Below are 16,405 nucleotides of genomic sequence, written 5' to 3'. Positions count from 1 at the left end.
TAATTGTAGTTTACAAGCTATACAGCAAAGAGTGATTTATGTAAAACTGAAAACTGAAAGCACACACACACACACACACACACACACACACACACACATATATATATATATATATATATATATATATATATATATATATATATATATATATATATATATATAATATAGAGGCCTATTTAAGATCAAGTTGTTTTTTTACATTTATCGGGACAATTAAAGCTCATTAAATAAGACTTGGAGTAAGTTTTGTCTCATAAAACCACTTTACAAATCCTCTATAAATACATTTTTATATCATCCCCTTCCTTATATAATGTAAATTTCTTCCCAAAATTGATTTTTTTTTTTTTTCCGCCTTAATCAACTTTTGGAAAGAAAAACATAGTGATTATTTAATTTATTATGTTGTTTTGCCACAATGTCTTGTGACAATAAAAGGACATAGGACATATTTTAGGAAGACAATAATATGGTAACATTTTTGTCAACACTTATTACAACATTTACCAAGACAATTTATATTTGTTTGTTTGATGAAGCAAAATAAATGAAGCCATCAAGTAAGCCCCACTGTAAGGATACATTACTGAAAGTTAGTTGGAAGCTTCATAAACTGAATCGCTTGTAGAGCTTCTTGCCTCAAACCAGACGTGCTCTAACATGGATGTCATTTCTCACGGCCTCCCATACGACCCATGTCGTATGGGACGACCACCTAGGGAGAGGGAGCCAGCCTTCACCACTCAAAACGCTCTCCATTCAGAGAAAAAAAAAATCAAAACAAACATCGTGCTGTGATGCGACACAGACCGGGCCGGTGGGTACTCAGGCACGCATAAACACGACTTATCTTATTTTGAAATTCGCTTCATATTTGAGTCTTTATCAGCTGCTAGCTTACATGGTTTACCTGTTTGCTATGACCTTCAAACAATGATGATCACAGACAAAGTTTTAGCCAGCATGTCCAGAAGTCTTTGTTAGGATGTCTGTAACAGACTGTGTTGGCTTCCATGACCTGGAATGTGTTTATCTATCATGTCTCATTCTGTGCTTTTCTTGGAAAACATTTCAATCTACAGTATTCAGCCGTAAAAACAATATAACGTACGCTTAGAGTGTTTTCAGAGCTGATAGTCCGGTAGAGTCCGTTTGATTGTTTCATGCTACACTGTGTCAAATGAACCGAACCCTTTGAAAACCCTGTTCACCTCCACTGCAGGAAGCGACACGAAGACCTCCGAAGAAGACAAGAGCACAATGTCCTTCTTCATGAAATGCAAACAGCAATGGAGTAGCGTCAGATTTTAGCAGTTGTAGGATTTTTCTTTTGTTTTCAGCAAAAGACGACAAGCCATTTCTCCAGCCAGAATCACACGTTTGTTTTGGTTGTGTTTACCCAGAATGCCCTGCGCTATAGTTCGCTTACTGTTCTTGGTGCATTTTCCAATCCACTTAGCATCCACATATGCATTCAAACTGCACCAAAGGTCACTTTAACAGAACCGTGACCTAGGTTTTTAGGCAGACCAAAGTTGGCTTTTTCAGAGTTCATGTCTTTCCAAACAAACTTTCTAGGCAAATAAACTAGAGTTTGATTAAAGCGGACTAAGCAGGGATGGTGTGAATGCATCCTTTTTAATAGTCTTTTACTCTTAATTTTCTTTCTCTGCCGTTCGGCCAAGGAGAGTTGTTAAAAATTTACTTTTTTTTGGTGAATCCTTGAAAAAAATCTCATGAAATTCTAAATGTCAAACTAGCCTCAGCTCCTTAAACATAACACCGAAGACACACACACACTGCCAAATGTGGCAGTTTATACACCAGCTACCACGGTACTGACGCTGCAGTTTTCTCTCACACTTTGGCTTAGTCAGTTGCTCTTGTCTGGACATAAGACACTTTGCAGAGTCCAAATGTCTAACTTTTGGTGACAATTTGAAGGTAGAAGAGAAGCTGAAAGCAGAAGCGAAAAAACAGCAGTTTTGCCCACCTGTCAGGCATGGAGAATATTTTTCGACTTGACGCTTTGAACCTGAAGTTGAATGTTGAAAAAACTGAAGCTACAGGATTTCTTCAACTCCTTTAGTCAGTTTATTTTCGAGCTACTTGTTGGATATTTTTCAGTTTCAGACGACTCAGAAAGACTGGGACGTGTTTTTTATTTTTATTTATTTTTTTTTTAGCTTGAACAACTACAGAAAAATGACAAATTTTTTTGCTGTCTGTTTCCTTTAATATTATTTTTAATATTGCAACATAGTCAATTTGTACAAAAACTGTCTGTTATGTAATGAGAAAACAAATAATTTGTTGCAGCATTAAAGAGATCCCAGCTAACTTGGTGTCTGTAAACTAGAGGTGAGCGATATGAAATTTTATCGTGATATTTTGTACTGTCGTGACATCGCTGAAAATTATGATTAAAAAACTATTTGTCCGGTGACTGTTTGGCTGTGACTGCATGGCACAGCATTCATAGTGCCACAAATATTGTTCTTGAAAAACCTTACCATTTTAATCAGGCTTTCCTCAGGACACCAGTTTCTTAAGGTAAAGTGATTTATTTCACTAACTGCATCTAATATATATTTTTTAATTTACTGATATTTAAACAAACAGAACATGGTGAAAAAAAATATATCAGAAAATACTGTCAGTTTTGTTTTTATTGATCAATTCAAAATCATTAAGACGACAAATCTAAATTCTTATCACAATACAAAATTTTTCACGATAAATGATAAACGATACGATAAATGCAGGCAAAAACTGTAAACTTGATCCTGCATCTCGTTTTGTCAGGCGTATAAGTGGACAGTAGCAATTTGAGCCAATGCGGACGGACGGCAAAACATCGACTGGTTATTATGAACAAAAAAAAAAAAAGACCAAGCGAATGTTGTAGAAAAACCGTAACAGATTGTTTCTCTGTCTTGTGCTTCAGCCGTGTGTTTCAGCTGGCTAAACGTGACCAATTATAATCACAATACGCTGCAAAACAAAAGTGCCTGTTTGACATTGCCCCAAAAAACACACACAATCAGAACCACTAATACTAATATTTGCTCGTGTTCATGTTTTATTCATGAGACAGCTGTGCCACTTGGAATCAGCCTGAAGCTTTACAGCCCAAGCAAGAATTATTCAATTAAATTCTGTGAAATGGTCGGCCAAAATGTTTGGTCTGTTTACTTACTTTTTATTACAGCACCCCACACTGAAGCCCACAACCATGAATAACTAATCTTCCAATACTCCATCACCTCTACTGCCAATCAACTAATAGAGTGGGGTACGGGGAGGCTGTTTGCTTTCCTGAACTGAAATATTTATACCAGCTAGCCTTGTGAGATGCAAAAATGTTGACTGGGGCACCCGCTGGTACCAGAAGCAAGGCCGGAGCTTGACTAGGGCTAGACAAGGTGCACCTAAATAAATAATACCTTTAAAGGCCTAGAGTTGGACGAGGAAAAAAAAAAAAAGAAATACACCGATTCAAGGAAAATCTTGTCCACCTTTGGTGCAAAGAAACCTCCTACAAGCGTAAACAGCTAAAACATCTACATATTTCAACATGTACCCGGTGTAATGATAAGTGATTGCTGCCTGAAAACGTGACAGAAGATGATGAAAAAAGGAACGGTTGCAGGGAGCCGTAGTGCCTGTCGGGCTAAAACAACGCGCTGGCAGAATGGATGCTCGTTTCCTCAACGGTGTGGATGGAGCACACGGCCGATTGTGGAGGTTTTCATTTCACGTAAAAGTGAGGGTCTTTGGTGAGAAAAACAATTTGTTTTTAAAGCATCATGCGGTGTATCCGTTTGGACTGGAAATCTGGAACATCAATGACATATCTTGACGTGTGACATGGTTCCATTTTAGCCTGCAGTGCCTTTCTGGTGCAGTGACCACAACAAAAGATCTGTTTGTCTTCTTGTGTACCGTCGTGTCCTTCCTCTGTTTTCATCAGACGTCTTTACAAGCTTTAATGGTTACCAGTGAGTGAGGACGGTAAACAATGTGAAAGAACAGCTCCGCATCAGTTCACTGTTTTCACTAATTCCTACTCCTGTTTCATTACTGCTTTTTCCCTACCTACTTAAATAAACTTGTTAGAACCACTGCAGTATGTAACTTTTATAAAGGATCAGATTTTTACATATTTAATTAAACTGTCATTGTGTCCTGACAGTATTATTTAAGACAGGTAAAATGAGAAAATATTTTTTCCCACTTATTCCTTGAGCTCCTATTGCTGTGTAAAAAAATCTGCCACTCCTGACCAAAAACAACCAATCAGAGCCAGGAGGAGGGCCTTAGCGCTGTCAATCAACAATAGCATTCGCTGCTAAATGTGCTATTGACAGACATACATTTTCTTTTCCATAAAGCAACCCTTTTAAAGACTATCAGATGATATTAAACAAACTGATATTTATTCACATGGAGCAATAGGAATGTTTTCTAAATACTGACATATTTCGGCTGGTTTCTTGGCTTTTTTACATCCATTTTCACATCCCTATTCAATATCTTCAATACAAATTCCCTGTAGCATCTCACTTTATGACACAACTCAGTTTAGGGACTTATTTTTTATATGTTTATTTGTATACATACGTGGAGCACTTGGATTGTTTCCAACATCTGGTGTGGATTTCATGTCAATAGAAATATATTTAAGAGACCAAAGGAAAAAAAAGTCGCGTTGTGCGTTTAGACTTTGAATCAACACAGTGCCAATTTGTGAAAAACCATTAAAAAAAAGCAAATCTTTTTTTTTTTTTTTTAAAGAGAAGTTCCCTGTAAATATGCACTGCCTATTTGTAAAGGATTATTCTCCCTCCATTAAATCTCAACCTAAACTTTCCCTAAGCCAGAGAAATTGGCTCTTTGTTGACTCTTTTTTTTTGTCATTAAATTCCCTTCACCCTGAACATCATTTCCACCTAAAAGCAGCGTATATCAGAAAGACATGGGGAAAAAATCAATTACACCTTGCACTTCTGTGTCCACGTTGGGCCTTTTCAGCATCAGAACCTAATTAAATTAAGCTCAAAGGGGATCGGGACTGGAAGCACAACCGGGGCACCAGATGATTAGCGCATCGATTTATTAAAATTGGACAGCCAGCCAGGCAAGACAAGGCCCCCTTTTTCTTTTACCCCGCCGGGGTCTTGTTTACTGCGGGCCGAGACAGTTAGAACCGTTCTCCTTCTCCACTCGTGCCACTGCACGGAGCAGTTAATTAGTTGTGAATGAGCAAGCGTTTCAGAAATATAGCTAGAGCCGGCTATAACAGGCAACGCTTTGTCCGCCGTGGTGCAGCAGTAATGAACGACCAACAAATTAAACCGCGGCGCTGCGCGCTCGTCCTTATTCTGGCAACAAAAGGAGAAATGCAACATTTTGTCAAACCTGAAATGGAAGAACATGAAGAAAAAAGAAGAAGCTTAATGATTTGGATTGAAACTGGGCCATGTTGGTGTTAACAAAAGCAAACCTGAAATAAGCATTATGAATTTAGTAAAGCGTTTTACACACACACACAAACATTCACACTCTTTGTTTTGTAGTGCTATGCCACACTTCCATGGATTTTACCTTCATTTTATTTAGTAGGTCAGTATAAAGTAGTGCATATTTGTGATGTAAAGTGCCAAAAATACAACGTTTTGACAAATTAGACATCTGAAAATGACGTGGTAAAAGGTCATAGGTCAAATTCATGGGTACACAGATGTGTGTGTATAAGCACTTTAAAAATTGTGTTTATTTTTTATTTTTTCACCTAATTCACAGTTAGGTGCAAAATTTTGTTGGTGTGCAGCACACAATCCAAACAAACTTCAAATTCAATACGTAAAACAAGCAAGGTTATTATTGTTAACGAAAACTAACAAAATAAGGAAAACTGAAATTGACAAAACGTTTTTGTTAACTGAAGTAAATAAAGACGATAATTTATGGGGACAAACTAACAAACCATATTGTGTGTTTATAAAACTAACTTAAACATAGATTTAATATCGTTTGTTTGTGTTTATTAATCTGTTAGCCTTTCAAACTGATGTGAAACAGACTTTTTGTTCTTTTCTTCACACAAGCAGTTTCAGCCAGAGACCCTGATGTTAGTGCAGTCAGTTGGTTGTTCAAAATTACCTGAATACATTTTTTGAAAATGGTGTCTTCTGTTGATTAATCATTATCCTATGATACTTTGATCTTTTTGAATTCTGTACCTAAAAATTGACCAGTGTGTGTGTGTGTGTGTGTTTGATACTGCCATAACTAATAAAAACTAAAGTAAAACTTAACAGTGTTTTACTAATAACTACTACAAACTAGCAAACCCACTCTAAAAACTAATTCAGACTAACTGAATTAGACCAACAAAAAGTCACAACGAAATAAAACTAAACTATAATGGAAAAAAAACAAAACTATTCTAAGGTTGTGAATGCTTTTGTGAGGCACAGTAAGGGCAGCACTGGCATGAACGGACCCCACTGGAACCGAGGGATACAGTAGCAAGTCACGGCGACCTGAACCAGGGAAACATGAGCAAACGGCAGATTCACGGTCCAGCGAGTTCTAATCCTCTGAGTCGGGCCTCCTGAAGGACTGACTCTGCCGTCGGCCATCAGGATATCCTGGCTGGCTCTCGCTCACTTTGTCAGCAACTCTGTCACCTTCAGACAAAAATCTGCTCATCGCTACAGAGTGGAACCACGGGCTAAGCTGGAAAAGTAACACTTTGTGCACATGCTGACAGATTTGCAGCAGAACTAGGCTACCATCCTCACAAATACAGAGACCAGGAGCCTCTTGACTGCTTATTACCCAATAAATTGTGGGACACAGATTTTTTTTGTGTGTGGGGGGGGAGATGCTTTCAGGAGCATTGCTTAGATAAATATAAAACTGAGGAAACTAAAATACTGGATGTCAATACAAATTCGCTAGAGAAATGCTTACAAACGAGCAGTACGGATACCTCATCTTACAAAAACATTTATTATGTTGTTAAATAATTCTATATTTAACTAATGATAGCTTGCATAGTCTTTGATGGATGTGTTGGAGCCATGATGAATCTTGTGGAAATAATTGTCATGAATTTTATCGTCAGTGAAGAAACGCGTTTCTCTAAGGTGAACCAAAGCCAATTCTTTCACAAAATGACTATGAAATGATCACGCAGTGACATTTTAACATCAAACTAATTATTTGGTCAAGGCTCACCAAAGATCAGGTCATTGCTTAGTTAAAAATGGCCGCCTCTGAAATGAATGCAGCCGCTTCCAGTCTCAAAACCAACAAACGGGGCCTATTGCACTTTTTGACCCAATGTTTGGTTAAAACTACCCACCCTCTCAAAAACCCAGCAACAACAGTATTTCATGTGTACGAAGGCTCATGTTTCCTTAAAGTGTTGTAATCTTTAGTAACACGACCGTATCTTTCATGTCACTGACTGTAACCACTGACGTCTCCTTAATTAATGTTGTTACTTTTACCTCCTCAGCTATTTTTTGCACCCCTGGAAGCTCTTCAGACTGTGGTCCACTCGCATTAGCTCCCCACTCTGCTGGGCAAAGAGGACCGAGCGAAAGGAGCGGTCCTTACGGTAACTAAAATCCCTCTTTGCATAGCTCCATAATGGGCCCATCATTGCGTGTTTTATCGTATAATGAGGCAGTAAGTGGAAAATAGCACGGCGCCGAGCACCATTACCCCAAGATTCCTTAAATGTCCGCAATTAATGCGCGAGAGTGGATATTTTACATTTTGAGGAGTGAGGGGAAACAGTCATTTGCTAATGCATTAGCCAAAAGGGCTTTTCTGGCATTGCTCTTCAAAGACACACACAAAAAAAGCAAAAAAAAAAAAAGGAAAAATAAAGGTGGAGAAAACATTTACTTCTCCACAAACTGCAGCTTTCTTTCAACTTGACATTGACTTTGAGAGGTTTTTAAGATGCCGCCTCACGGGGATGATTTATTCTCCTCTAAAGTCATCTAAAGTCAAAAATAAACACAGGTTCGGTGGCTGCCTCTGTCACTGCTAAGTAAACACAGACCTGCCTGCAATTAGAGACCCGCTTTCCTCCATTTGTGTTCGGTGAGCAGGAACTCCAGCTTGGCACGGCCCATTTCGTATGTGTTTCAATTCGGAATAAATGCAAACGCGTTTGCGTCTGATTTAGACTTCCCAGATCGCACACTTTCCACGTTGTGTACTCACGCCGGCGGAGGGCTTTGTCTCGAGGAAAACACAAACTGGGTGCTGAGCTGGAAAAACAGATGCAATTATATGGTGAGGCCTTAGCTGTGTGAAACTCGGCTGTGGTCAGTATTTCCACTCATTTTAGACTAAAGAAGGAGACCTGACACTCGCCATGCGCCCTCCTCACTGTCTGCGAGTTTAAACGGTGGTGCACTTTGTGAGCATGGCAATCAGCAAAGAAAACAAAACCTGGGCTTTCTCTAATGTCAGCGATGTATAAACCAGATCTGGGCCTCAGCTTTGCAGTGTCCAGACAGAAGAAAGACAGGCATGATAGTAGGAACGTAAGCCTCAATACTGCAAAAACACAAGGCAGTAAAATGGCTTAAAATGATTAGCAAATGTAAAACTTTGTGAAAGATCAACGCAAAGACCCTCAGTGAAAGTCTAAGAAACTGTATTGTACATGCAGTCAGCCTTCAGTATTTTACTCTGATGCGCTTAAATAAAACCAGTGCAGTCATTTGCTTTCAGAAGTCATCTAATTAGATATAAATGACCTAAATTTAGTTCTAAGTTACACGATAGGCCTCTTGGTTGCTTCTCTGATGAATGCCGTCCTTGCTGGGCAAATCATTTAAGTCATACCATATCATACCATATTGTACCATTACCACACTGGACTGTACCATGCCCTGTCGTACCGTACCATAGCATATCATATCGTAACATAATATAACATACCATAACATACTGTACCCTACTGCCAAGCCTAAAATACTAGATCAAAATATTTAGATCAAAACATGTTCATGGAAAACTTTCAGTTCTAATTTAACAAACCTGGTAGAGACATACCCCAAAGGATGTGCAGGTGGAAAAGTTAAAAAAAAAAAACTAATTCTGCCAAGTATTCACTCAAGGGGGCAAAAATTACAAATGCATGTGATACTTTTCAGATTTTTATTTGTTAAATGTGTTAACAGCTGTAATTTTCCTTCCATGACTAGTTTGTAGATGTAAAATCCCAATAAAATACAAAGGTTTATAGTGACAAGCATGACAAATTGTGAAAAGGATGTAGTTTAACATCTTTGCAAGAGACTGTAGTAAAAGTTCTCAAACTACATGAAGTATGCAGTGTGAGGCAGGCTCAGCCTCTCCTCTTTCAACAGCACCATGGTGATTTATTAAAAAAAAGAAGGTTAATCTTTAGTTAGTGCACTATGAGGCCACAGGTTCCAGGTGAGACGCCGTCATTATTCATAACCGACCTGCAGTCTAGACGACATTGTATCGAGGGAGAGAAAACAATTAGGGGTGGTTTTCAGACAGCTGGGACCTGGACTGGAGGAACAGAGGATGCAACTTGATCTCCTGAAGGAAATACTCAACCCAAAGGACCTGGAAAGTGGACGGGACGTGAAACAAAAGTACACTGTCTAAAAACAATAATTAAAAAAAAACGACCATAAAAATAATATTTCTGTAAAAGAAGCCAACATTCTCATTCTCTACAGAGGTAATGGAAAAGTGTTTTATCATCTAGTAAATTTGGTAACAATAATTTAATAGAAAACATGTTTAAATTTGCACATTGCTTACTGCAGTGACCTAAAATGCCGGAAAGGCGTGAGAGTTTGCACCGATCAAGTGATTAAACTTAGAAAAACAAACACAGATTCCAGTTTGTTTGACCTGAAAGTGTATGAAACCTGAAAACACAGCCAAACAGAATAAGAGGCCAAGAAGAGAACAACGACTCTCGTCTTCAGTTTGAGTTGAGCTATGCATGTCCTCAAATGTTTTGCTCCTTCCACCCTGGTAACTGAAACGTCCACGATGAATGACTGACAAACAAATTTACAAATGTTTTCACAAATGTCTGTGTTCATCTGACATTAGTTTTAATGTCCACACAATTTAAAAAAATGACCTGGGAACACTTAATGGGTTCCCACTTAATGGGTGAGGCATGTGGGTGCCTCTGTGGGTTACAGAGAGGACCGTCTCTCTGTAACAACTTGAGTAGCAGACAATTCACAAATCATCAGGTCATATTTCAACGTAAGCACCTGTCCCACGCAGTTCCTCCAGACTGTGACGGGAGGAGTGAGGGGGCGGGAAAAACCCCAAACAAATCAAATAAACTAGTGTGTGTGTGTGTACATGTGTGTTATCTAGGGATTATTGACGAAAATAAAAGTCAAAAACAGAGTGCTTGGATTAAAAAAAATAAAATAAAAAAAATCAAATCATGAATACCTTGGAGATAAGGCGGTGAAGCTTGCACCTTATGCGTCTGAATTATGGTTCGAAGTTTGAACCACTGGCATAAAACCAAACACAGAGAGGCAGCATTTGACTTCTATGCAACAAAAATCCAGAAAACTGCAAAACTGCCGAAACACATTTCTTTAAATCAAGACTAAAATTAAATAAAATAAACCTCAACAGTTTATTTTATTTCATTTTTTTTAATGAGAAGCAGTAAGAGGGAGCCATAAAAATAATTAAAGTGAAATATTCTGTTGTTGGCACTTCTGTTTGTCTTGGTCAAGGATCTTAAAATTGAATTTGTTGATGTGGAGATGAACACAGCGTCCGGCCCGTACAGTACAGAGGACGTTTTAGGACTTTTCTCGTTTTACAGGTTCCTTAAAAACACAAGCACACTCAGGAACCACCTTCCACACCTAATTAATTGTTGACTCGCCCTGCGGCTCCATGTGCTTCAAACCCGATGCCCAATTTTGGGATGTACTACTCAGGACCGTTTCCCTCACATTGCTCGCTTAACTTAAGCTCCTCAATTATTCAGGCTCGGATCAATACTCAACACACTCCCACGAGGGGAAAAAGAAAAAAAAAAACTAGAGCGAGAAGCAAGTTTAGACCAGAATATGGATTATGGATTTGTATCACAATATGTGCGTCCGCTCAACCGTGAAATCTGTGGAAAACAGTGAAATCCAGCTAAGTGGGGAAAGCTTTTTTTTCCATTAACTTCTTGTTTCTGCTGTTTTTTTTTTCCTTCTATGTTCTCTGCCAATTATGACACAATCCCCTTTGGTCTGTCAGAAAGTGGCCTCTCATTAGCCTGTCTCCACTTCGCTCCACCGGCTTAATGAACAGCGCCTCCGCTACCAAAGTTTACCTCCAACTTTAACAACAAGGTTATTCCCAGCAGAAGAAACGGAGAAGTGACCCATCAGCTGTCTCTCTAACAAGAAGGAGAGGACACAGACAGAACTTCCTTTGCTTTGGAATTGATGGTTTCTAGTGATTTATTACAGCTTAGCGCCCCCTAGTGATGTTTGGAGACGACCGGGGAGAAATACTCGCCTTCTGCTTTCACATTTTGCTCTTGACGAAATTGGATGCAATCAGGGATTGCTTTAATTAAAGCACGTTGTTGGAGGTAATGGGTCGATGATTATGTCAGCAGCTGTTCAGAGTTGATGTCGTGTTTAGAGCACGACATCAACTCGTGCTCTAAACTTCTAAGCTTGGAAGTGGTTATGTACCACTTCCAATAGGAAGTGGTACATAACCACTTCCTATTCCAATAGGAAGTGGTACATAACGGCGAAAAGATGAAAATGGCGCATGATTTTTTTTTTAAAACAAATGCAAATAAAAATCAGAGAAACAAGACAAAGATAACTTTGTAACTCTGGATGAGCTGCAGACGTGTGAAAATAATTTCTTTCTCTCTGACTTTCTTTTATTCTTACTGTCTTTACTTTATTTCCATCTATTTTTGTCTTTCTTTCTTTTGTTCTTTTTGTGTCACTTTCTTTATTTCTGATTTAGGGTTTGTGTCAATTTCCCCACTGGGAAACTAACAAAGGTCTTCTTCTTCTTCTTTTTTCACGCTGTAGATTTAAGTATAAGTATCGTCAAAATCTGTCATTTTGGCTGATTAGTACCATTAATTTTAGCATAGTTCACTGCCAGCAACAGTGTGGTATTTTTCAATAGATTTTACAATTACTATAATTTTTACAATAAATTTCTGTGTTTCTATATTTAATAAATGTAATTTTTGAGTTCTGGTAATTTGATGTATTTTCTATGGTGGTTTAATATTTTTGGATTTTACGGTCTGTAACTGTTGGTATTTTATTTAATTTTTTTTTAACCATGAATTTTATGGATTATGTTTATTACAGCTTTGGAATTCTAGTTCATGTTGCAAAAAGTTTGTACGCCCCAGAAAAAAGGATTTACCTGGGGCGGATGATCACCTTCTATCAGGACAGTAACCCTCGACATACAGTCGGTTAAAATGTCCCAGTCAAAGTCCATATCTAAATTCTGTTGGTAATCTATGGCACTGTTTAAAACTCTCCATCTAATCTGGCTGACCTTGAGCTAGTTTGCAATAGAAAGGGCAAAGATGTCAATCCCTAGATATGTAAAGACACTACTTCATGTCTGTATCATACATTAAACCAGTGGTTCCCAAACTTTTTCTTCTGCGCCCCCCCAGTGGTTTCCAAACATTTTCTGCGCCCCCCCCTATGGATTACAAATGGCTGTCTGGTTGAAACGACGCATGTGCCGGGGGCTGAAAATAGACACCAACATCGGTAGCCTACAAGGTACTTGTTAAGCTTAAGGTTCTTTATTGATATTAGCTAGTCGTCTTTTAGCTAACATTACCTGCATCCAACAGCTTTACTCAACTCAGTCGGTTAGTTTGGAGGGAAAAACTGTGAAAAGTTCTTTGCGCTTTGCTGGTTTGCTGCCGTGATTCTAACACAAACCTACGTAGCTCCGCCCAGCAGCAGCAGGTCTCCTTCACAGGTGGAAACCCAGCGAGAGCGTCGTAGCGCTCATGTTGCGTTTAAAGGCGGCTCGGAAAAACAGTTTACAACATGTTAACAACGGATTAAACAGTTTTAACTGATAAAAGTGACAGAGGACACAGATATGGGAAGTGTGGAAGCCTCTACTGTATCAAATTGACATAGTTATAACAGAGAGTTGGCCATTCTAAGGTAAAAACCCAGCGCATACAGTGTTCATGTTTTTGTTTTTTTTTTTCATCCAGACGGCTTCCCGCGCCCCCCCTGCAATGACACGGCACCCCCCTAGGGGGCGCGCCCCACAGTTTGGGAACCTCTGCATTAAACTAGAGAGAAGCATAAAACTTGTTCTTTTTAGCTAAACAAAATTTCAAGAATATTTATTTCAACCAATTTGATATCATTTTAGGATGAGACATTCATAAAAATGTCTTATTTGTGAACTAAATAAGACATTTTCTCTGTCTTTGCATTGCGTGTGTGGGTGTATGTATGTGTGTGTGTGTGTGTGTGTGTGTGTGTGTGCGGTTCACATTTTTCTTCACCAGTCAGAGAAGTGTCCCTCCCTTTCTGGCAGTGTGCGGCTGAACCGCGGCCCCGCTCTCCAGTGAAGCCAAGGCTAGAATTAGAGATGACCGTGGAGCTTACCATGAGCTCCTCGCTCTGTTTGGATTGGCAGATGAACAGCAGCTTCGCTCCAGTTCTGTTTACAAAGCGCCCCTGTGCATTTTTGTGGGAACTCCGCCTGTGGAGCTCATGTAAACAAGAGGCCCATCGCCGCCGTCTTCATTCTCCGTGCTTGTCATCAGTCCAATGATGTGATGTTCTGGTTCAAAATTAGAGGAGGAACTCTCTTGGAGCTGACATCTTTGTTTCTCCCCGAATTCCCCCCTTTTTTTTTTTTTTTTTTTTTTAACGTAAAGCGATGGTTAAAAGTTGTTGTAAGTTATTGTCTTACCTGTAATTACCGTTCTTGGCGTCTTCGTTTAGTGTAAATCCAGATTACGTCCCGGAGCAAACGACTGGCCTGAGGAAGGCCCAGACCAAGTACCTTAACTGTCTCAACTGTGACCTTTGAAACAAGTCACAAAGATCACAGTTGAGTTTGTGAATAGTCTTCATCAACCTTTGAAAATTCCGTTTTTATTCTCCATTAACCTGAAGCACTTTGACTTGCCTTGTTGCTGAAATGTGCCTCACAGATAAAAAGCAAACATATTTTTGCACGAAGGTAAACAGTATTTTTACTGATTTTTCTTTTCTTCACACTGCTTTACTTTTTGGATTCTGTCATTTTTCTAACCAGGATCTCTTTATATGTAATTGTCAATTGGTGCTAATTTAGCATTTTTATCTTGATTTTTAGCCCAAATTTAGCTCCTTCTAGTAAATTATTTTCTGGTGTCCTTGGGGACTTTCAGAGACTCCTATTATTCGTGTTTAATGTATTTACTCATCTCTACAAAGATGGTTTTGTCAGCCCTTTCCCCAAACACTCTCAGGCAGAAATGGGAGATTGAAACTGGGAGATTAAAAACAACAACAAAAAAAGTTCTATGCAGATTTAGTTGCTTTTGTTTTTTTTTTAAAATAACTATTTGTCTCATATCATGTTTTTTATCCCTCCTGTAATTGGTTACCATTAGATACTTTACGAATGATTCAACTTGTAGCATAGGGTGAAGTCTCCAAGATACTTTTAGGACAGTCAGTGGCAACTTTTTTTTATTGAAGATGAGCTAGACTTTATGTTAGCCTCACAAAGATGTGGCTAACATGTAAACAATAATGGGTTTCTGTGTTAATAACCCCACTGTGCAAAGATGAAAGTGGTTTTAAGGTTCATTAAATAGTGCTAGCATGAAGCGTTACTGTATTTTTAAGGACAGAGCTGTTTTACAATGGTAAAAGGTTGTTTGTGTCTTGGCCTTTCTCTTATCTTCAGCCTCTAGCTCATCTGGTAAACTCAAAATTAAATCGCCATCATGTTTTCCTTCCACAGAAGAGAAGCTAAAGGCTTATTCACCTTGTTCCTGGTGATGTTACTGTAGAATTGACTGTATTTGTAACTTCCAGTAAGATAGCAGTCTTAACGGCTAACAGTAGTGGTTAACATCTTAGCCAAGTTTTTGTCTTTGTTAGCTGTTTTGATAGTTAAACTTGTACATTTGTGTTTTTATGAAACTGAATGTGTTGCTTACTGCAGCAACTTTAGGTTCACCAACACAAATGGACATAGGATCATTTCTGTTATCAGTGTTTTGTTTTTTATGGCACCTGAATTTGACAGTAATTTGCCGATGGATGAAAGAAGACATTCAGAAAAGGCGATTAACTGTTCTGTTGAGAACAGATCAGGTTTAATGTTTGGTTTATAAAAAACATGTAGGATTGGAAAAAACTCATCAGTGCATATGGAAAATTTAGAATTCAATTAGATTCTTTTTTTTTACCTCCGTTTTTAGTTCAGAGCAATGGAACTTGCAAAGCTCGAATCCCATTTACAGAGTAAAAGTTGATGTTTCAAAATGCTTTTATCCATATTTGCTCTGCAAGTGAGCATTTCTTCACAAGTAAGAAGAAGTTTGACTCAATAAATGCATTAAATATTGTAGTAATAAGGTGGATAACTTGCTAAAACCACCTCATCAAAATCTTGAACTGCCCCTTTAAGAGTATTGGCAACAGAGAAGCGACTCTCGGAGCTGTAACTCCTTGACACTGGGTGTAGGATGACATGTATGTGATTGTCATAATGAGGTGGCCCATACCAAGTTTGCCAACTGTACCCCGCCTGCTGTACATTATTTGTGTTCCAAAAACAGAAACAAAGAAGGACATTAAGCAGCTTTAAGGAAGCTAACTGCCTCATAGTTTTTACTTCCAGACAAAATACCAAAAGCAAGATCATAAGGAGAATGATTAAAGGAAAAACCCAAAATGAAAAATAATAACAGAGCAACAGTTTAAAATAGAGTACGTTAAAATACACGGCAAGGGAAATCCTATTCCAGAAAGAGGATCAGACATGTAATTTGAAAAAAGAGCGAGCTAAATGACATGTAGGGAGTAATTATAGAGCTGGAATAGACAGAATGAACTGGAATAATAATGTACCACCTTGGCTTGTCACAAGGAGCTCTGTGGACCAAAGAAAAGGAGCCTTGGGTTTAAAAAAGACAAATCTTTCTCTGTCCCGCCTTACGGGAAACAAGGATTTTCTTTTTAGCGCTGTCCCATAAAAACACCGAGTCGGTCTTCCTTTACTAGAGTTTGGCCATTTAAGAATCACTTTCCATAAACAGAAAAAAAAAATAAAAGCCATCTATCTGAAGGATATCATATCCAACAGAGAACTG

The sequence above is a fragment of the Poecilia latipinna genome, unplaced genomic scaffold (genome assembly GCF_001443285.1).
Source record: "Poecilia latipinna isolate Pla-1442-1.1 unplaced genomic scaffold, P_latipinna-1.0 Scaffold163, whole genome shotgun sequence".
Taxonomy (NCBI): Eukaryota; Metazoa; Chordata; class Actinopteri; order Cyprinodontiformes; family Poeciliidae; genus Poecilia; species Poecilia latipinna.
Note: the sequence above shows the minus strand (reverse complement) of the source record.